This window comes from Anoplopoma fimbria, chromosome 23, assembly GCF_027596085.1.
Source record: "Anoplopoma fimbria isolate UVic2021 breed Golden Eagle Sablefish chromosome 23, Afim_UVic_2022, whole genome shotgun sequence".
Classification (NCBI taxonomy): domain Eukaryota; kingdom Metazoa; phylum Chordata; class Actinopteri; order Perciformes; family Anoplopomatidae; genus Anoplopoma; species Anoplopoma fimbria.
This window is the reverse complement of record NC_072471.1, coordinates 18,222,923-18,229,899: the sequence shown is the minus strand read 5'-3', so window position 1 is coordinate 18,229,899 and position 6,977 is coordinate 18,222,923.

Here is a 6,977-nt window from a genome sequence, read left to right as displayed (position 1 = left end):
GACCAAGGGCTTATTTGTCAGACAGCCTGTTACCCCTAAAATTGTGCTGAAGGCCCATTGCTCTGAAAATACAAACAATGTGCAACAAACAGAAACACATGGCTATTAACTACAGATAATGAGGTCATCGGACATCCCTTTCCCTCTGATTATTGCCCTGATATTCTTACCCTAACCAATCTCCCTCCTCGTGCCTAAAGCTAACCAACCTTCCAACGAAGGCAACCAGTACTAGCCAATCAGAGGCAGAGGAGGTCATGCTTTTGTCATAGTAGGACAAAAACGTGATGGTCCAATGTCATTCTGCTTAGTAATTAGCCACGTGCTTCTGTCTGTTGCAGGGACAGTGTGTATTTTGGGAGCAATGGGCTTCCTCGAGTTGGACAAATGGACTTTAAATCCAATGGCACATTTTTCGGACTACTTAGGTTTCAGAATAATGTGTTGTGAACAATGGGCAGCCCCCACAAACAAAGATGAAAGAAACACAAAATTATATAAAAAGACAGATAAAATAGGATTTGAAAGGAATATAAAATAGGTAGAATTATGATCAAATGGAATAAAACATGAAATGAGCGCAGCGACAGTGCAGCACAAAGGATAGGCCCAACTTCAATCTAATAAAAGGCAAACAGAGAAGGATTTAAGCTATGATTTAAAAGAACTGAGATCGGAGTTTCGTTTCAGATAAGCAGTGGGTGGTGTGGGAATGTCACACTGTTAAGAATTAGAATACAGATTAGATTCCTTGGATTAACTATTTTTCTTGATTTTGATGTTTTTATTATGCTGGATTTCAACTTCTTTTGTTTTAACCTTTTCAGCCCAACGGTCCACCAATAGCTGTGTCAGTGTCCCACAGTGACAGCCACCTAGAATGTATGTCAAAACTTCGTGCCTCTAATTTTAATATATAATTTATAAAAAATTAATTTTTTTACGTTTTAGGGAATTTTCGGCCTTTATTAGAAAGAAACAGTAGAAAAATGGCAGGAAATGAGGGACAGAGATGCATGTTAATCCAAAATCGAGAACTCTTCAAGAATACGCTTAACCAATTTCCAGTGCATTTTGTTCGTATTTAATTAAAGGAGTCATGAAGTCCGCCATGTTTCCCACCCCTGTTCCTACTACAGTGGCCCAGAACGGACAAACCAAACACTGGCTCTATAGAGAGACTTTCAGATTTTACATTACCTACAGGCTACTGTTGTTCTCCAACATACTTTGGAAGGTACCAAAGTAATTCCCTTCAACAATTACTAGTCAGTCTTCCATAAGTATATTTAGCCATTATTTAAGCACAGCCAATCCTTCAATGGGCCTCCATCGTGGCACCAACTGTAGTTGCTAGGGAGACTGTGAAGAACCAAAAATCCTCTACCTCCACCACTTCCCTTCACCCAATCAAACGCCAATCATTTCTAAGCCTCCATAAAGCGCTCTGTGTCTGACTTCCATTGCTAAGACGATGGCTTCTGTTGTCAAGGCAACAGGATGAAGATGTCGACCTACCCAGGTAACGTCCCCTCCTAGGTACAAAAAGAGGCTTGGTTTTAGAGAAAGTTGTGATGAATAAATCCGATATTTGGATGCCTGTTCTCTGAACAAACAACAAAGCCACGAGGGAATCCCTCTCCGCAGTCTACACAGCTTTGGTGACTTTGATCTCTGTCAAAATTGTTCGTCAATTACTGTAATAAGTGTGAGTGTGTGGGAATATGTGCTTGTGTGTATGTTTGTGTGCGGTCACTGTCTGATGACTCGTCTCGGAGGACCAGCTGGGCCTGATAATGAGTGATGCACACACACATATGATGAAGTACCAGTCACAGCTGTTTACCCCCGTGTGCTTTCGCCTCACTTATCAATATTCAATTAAGATCAGCGCAACACACACACAACACACACACACACACACACACACACACACACACACACACACACACACACACACACACACACACACACACTTTCACTGAAGTAGCCATCCAAGGTGGAATGAAGGATGTTTCTCAACTGTTTATTAACTCCATCTGTGTCTTGATCACCTCCTCTGGGCGTCTGGGCTTTGTTCATCACTTGTGTTATCCTTCAGCATTAACTCAAGTCAAGATACAGTACAAAGCATATACATTTATCATCAATACCTTAAAAGAACAACCTGATTGATTGGATTACTGAGTTTAGCTACATGATCCTTTTGTTGCAATCTTTGGATTATTCAATATATATTTAAGTCGGTAGAATAAAACGGTGGCATTGTACGTTTCTTGCAAACCACGATTACGCCGATCTCAACGTTTCTTAACATTTCCTACTAGCACTCCTACATTTGTCTGTTTCTGAACCAAAGGTTGAGGCAACAAAGCTATTTGGTTAGGTTTATTTAAAGATTATAGTTTGGGTTAAATTAGTACGTCACTTTTGGTTACAAACGGGACATGAACACTGGGTTAAAGTCCCATCCATCCTCACTGTCCTCCTCCCTACATGGTCTTGGATTGCAGATATATTTGTGATCGTCAAAAACAAACATGGCTGTATTAACTTCACCTAGGCGCTGCCTTTGGCTTGATAATGGATGCTCATTTTCATTTCAAAATTGAACTTTAAATGTACACAAAAAAGGGAAACTAAACAAAATAGTAAGATGAAATATGTCACATTAGAAAATATCCCGTTATTAAGTGGTTAAAGGAACAGTGTGTGTAGGCTTTAGAGGGAGTTATTGGCCAAAATAGAATATTATATTCATAACTATGTTTTCATTGGTGAATAGTGACCTGAAACTAAGGGACGTTCAGTTATCTTAAGCTTAGAATGAGCCCTTCATATATAAATAGGGAGCCAGTCTTCTTCACAGAGTCCACCATTTATCTTGTCTCATTTGGATGTTGTTTTCACATTAGCTTAAGGCCACCGTAGTTCTCTGACATGTTTGGAAAGGGAGGGGGATCGGAAGGGTATTCAGAAGGTTGCAATCTGCAACTTCACCACTAGATGGCACGGAATCCTACAAACTGGTCCTCGAAGATGCTGACTATGAAGAGCAACATCCCCTGTTTGAGTTCAGCCAGGCACCTTTGCTGTACGTCTCTCTCCAACATTCCCTGTCATCTCTCTACTGTCTTTAATAAAGTAATGATGCCCCAAAATTAAAACATAATTACCCCATGTTATTCAATGGTGGGGCCTCTATCACTATGCACTTAACACTTTATTTTGATAAAAATTAAGTCTTTTAAAAGTTGAATACTTTGGAACGTACAAATACTTTTCAGAGTTTTCTGTTCAGCTATTAAAATCAAACGGGCTGAATTGTGCTTAAAAAGAACAAACATCTAAGGCAGGACCAGCATTCAATCACATTTCTGTCTGTCCTGTGATGGATGAGTGTGTTACTTCTGTCATTTTAATCCCATTCTGGGAAGTTGTAACTAATCTATGTCTGCCTGTCTGTCTGAATGTGGCACTTTGTGAAATATAAGCTCTCTCACTAGTTGTCGATCTTATACCTGCCCGTTTTACATGCTGTTAAAAACTTTGCTGTATGAAATAGGGTTCAAAACTAAGGGGATATCAGACCACATCCAAGAGGTTTATGGGTGGACACAGGTCAGCTCGTAAATAAAACTGTGTCTAATTCTCAATTTATACTTGGACAGCATCATTTTTCTCCTGATACGGACACTTTACATTTCCCCTCTGGTCGGATGAAAGGTTCTCGAGAAATGCGAAGGACACACAGAACGAAAATCTTGCTTTATGGTTAGATGATCGCTTGCTTTCCGGTTTAATGTAGCCTGTGGGGTCTGGATTACCTGAACAAGAACAAGAAGAATATATATGATTACTCTCAGGGATTACTTAAAATTGCTTTAGTTCACTGCTAATACGGTAGCCCACTCAGAATGATCAAATTATTCTTCCATTTTTTACTATTTAACCTAATCACATTTCATGTCATCACGCAACTACGAGCTGTCCCTTTAATTGTGAGATCCTGCTCAGTCAAACTCTACATAACTGTGGTTGTAAGGGATGGGCTTTCTCTTTAAGCACCAGCACAGGGTGTACATAGTCTTAAAAGAATGATAAGCCACCTATATTCTTTTTATGAAAAACCAGCCAATAAAAAGAACGAATGTTTCCAAACACCATCAATATGCCAATGAATTCAAATGAATACAAATGACAGAGACAGGACTTTTTTGATCATAATGGATACAGTTATTGGCACCATCTAGGGTTCTGATTGGGTTCTTATATGTAAATCTTGGAGTCCCCAGAAATCTATATTTTCAATTCGGAATGTGTAAAAATGTCTTTCCTAATAGGCCTCAATCTCACGAGCAGTTCCTGAACACACCAACACAGCAGGAGAACATCTCCATCAAAATGTGGGTCTGTGCTCTAATCTGCATCTATTTCAGGAGCCCAGTTTTGCTGGAAAGCCCTGTTGTAGACCCTCCGTGTGGTTTAGGTAATGCAGAGCCTTTGTAGTATAATGTTTGGACAGTGAGAGACAGTAGCAGATCGAGTCCCAGAGCCCCTTATCATCCCCCTGAGCCCCGCTTTAATGCCGCCCGTCTCTGGCACTCTGGAGTCTGACCAGAGAGCAATTAGCCCTCTAATTGACAGACAAAAAGAGAGTTCATCTCCAACGCTCTCTTATGATGATGCCGTCTGATCCCTCTCTTCTCCTCTCTCTCACTCACTCCTCCTCCTCCTACTCTTCGTCCCGTTTGTGATCCAACTGTCTTCCTTCATTGCCCTCCAACTCTCCGTCTCTCTCCCTCTTTCATCCCTCCTCCTCAGAGCAGCCGTCCTGTCCCTCTGCTCTTCCCCCCCTCCCATAATTCATAGTGACAGGAAAGGTTAGAGCGAGTGCGGCGGGACAGAGTGAGGAGAGAGTCGGTTGTCTTTTTAAAGCCGTGTCGTTACATGCTGTTTACAAGTCAGCACAGTTTGACTGAAAATACCCAAATGCAGCTTTGTGTGCGACACTAAATGATAAGTCAGAGTTGTATGACACGCTTTTCCAAGGTGCTTAAATCTGGAGGGACGACGGCGCTGACTCGTGAGGATTAGTGATACATATTTATTATATCCTGCCATGTTCTACGATGCAGGTTTCTTTCATTAGAGTTTTATTTGGCATCAAGCAGTGTAGGCTTCATCATTCTGTGTCTTTACAGGAAAAAGAAAAGTGTTGACCCCTTTTACCTTCTGTACACACTGACAGGCCAAGGAGCTTCTGCTAATACAAACGTGCATGTGAGATGGGAGGCTGGAGGCGCAAACGCGTCACATTAGTCATTAATCACCACTCTAATTACGCCCCAGCTGAGAAGGTTCACGCTCAGCAGATTATTGAAGACGTTTTCCTGTATAAGAACAGGTCGGCTAGATTAGGCAAACCAGTTTAGAGATCTGATCATGTCACAAATTCAGTTTCATCTAATTCCCTTTGTTCGGATATTCATCATCGTCTAAGCCCATAACCAGGTCTGTGCTAGTTCATATTATTGTGGGTATTTTACCGAAGGGCTTTCTCTCCGTTCTGTTTTGGATGAAGAAATATCGTTATTAACGCAGGTTTTTGAACAGCAACACTCAGACAACTGTTATGATGTCTTCATGCAATGGTTTGTATGATATCTTCTAATGTTTTGTGCGTTCTTCTACGAAAGACCTGCCAAGCGGCGATTAGTGTGTCTGAGCAAGAAGCCCCTTTAGTGCAGAACCTGTTTAGGCAACAAAACTACTTAGTTTTGTTAAGGGAAAGATTGTGGTTTGGGTTCAATTAAGTATGTTTGATACGTATAATGAATAAGTTAATTTGTTATGTAACTCATGTACTAACCATAAATTACATTACAAATGTAGTTATTTTACATAAAAACAAATGTACGTAAATCGTTGAGTCTTGATCACCACTCTGATCACTCTGCGTAAAAGTTCAATGGATGCTTGCAGACTACGTTAGATGACTTCCTTAGAGGTAGCGCTGCACCTTCTGGCTCACTATGACAGGGGTTACGGCACATAACCTTTCGTAGGTATAGGTACATGACAACGTCCTGCATATTGTTATGAACACATATATATTATAGAGCTGTAAACAGATCTTTGGTTTGCCTCTGTCAGTCTTCGGGATATATTCTGATTTTAGAGTTTCCTTTCAGTGATGTGTTCATAGTTCATCAACACAAATCCATGAGTATCCTGGGTAATTTAATGATCCTATACAGGTTAATGTTTGAATTATTTCTACCTTGTGTTTCTGTTTACCGCCTCAGCCACTGTTGCTATGGAGAACATGACAGTCAGAGGTTCTGTCAAGGTTGAAATGCTTTGTTGTTGCCATGAGGAACTACCCACGTAAACTTTATCCAAAACTGAAAGTATTTTAAACTGCTGAATGTGCTTTTTTTAAGCGTATAACATAAAAATGTGCAGAAAAATGAATGTGACTTTTACTTATGGAACCTTGAAATAATCCTCCAACTTTGCAACTCTATACAATGGAAGTGAATGGAATTAATGAATTAGATTTAATGTATTCATTTTTGATAATAAAAAAAAACAACTTCAAAAAACTGAAACTACTTTTACCGAAGAAATAGTCCCTTTGAAAACAGAGTGTTCTGTGGATCATCCAGAGTAACAGAGACACTCTGATATCTGAATATCTCAATAAAAATAGAAATAAAACCAAAACTGTCTGGATACCACTAGAGGTGAGGGAGTAAAATATGTTGTTTCACCATTTGTGTGAACTGACCCTTTAAACGTGGAACCCAATACACAGTAAAATCAGATGGCTACCAGACCCGACTTTGGGTCAAGGCTGCTCAATGCTAATCAGCTGAGAGGGTAACAGGCAGGCATGGAGGACGGGGCTTGCTGGATTAGCATATAACAGGCCGGTAAACAAAAACAACAGAGCTTTCATTAATTAAGGACCA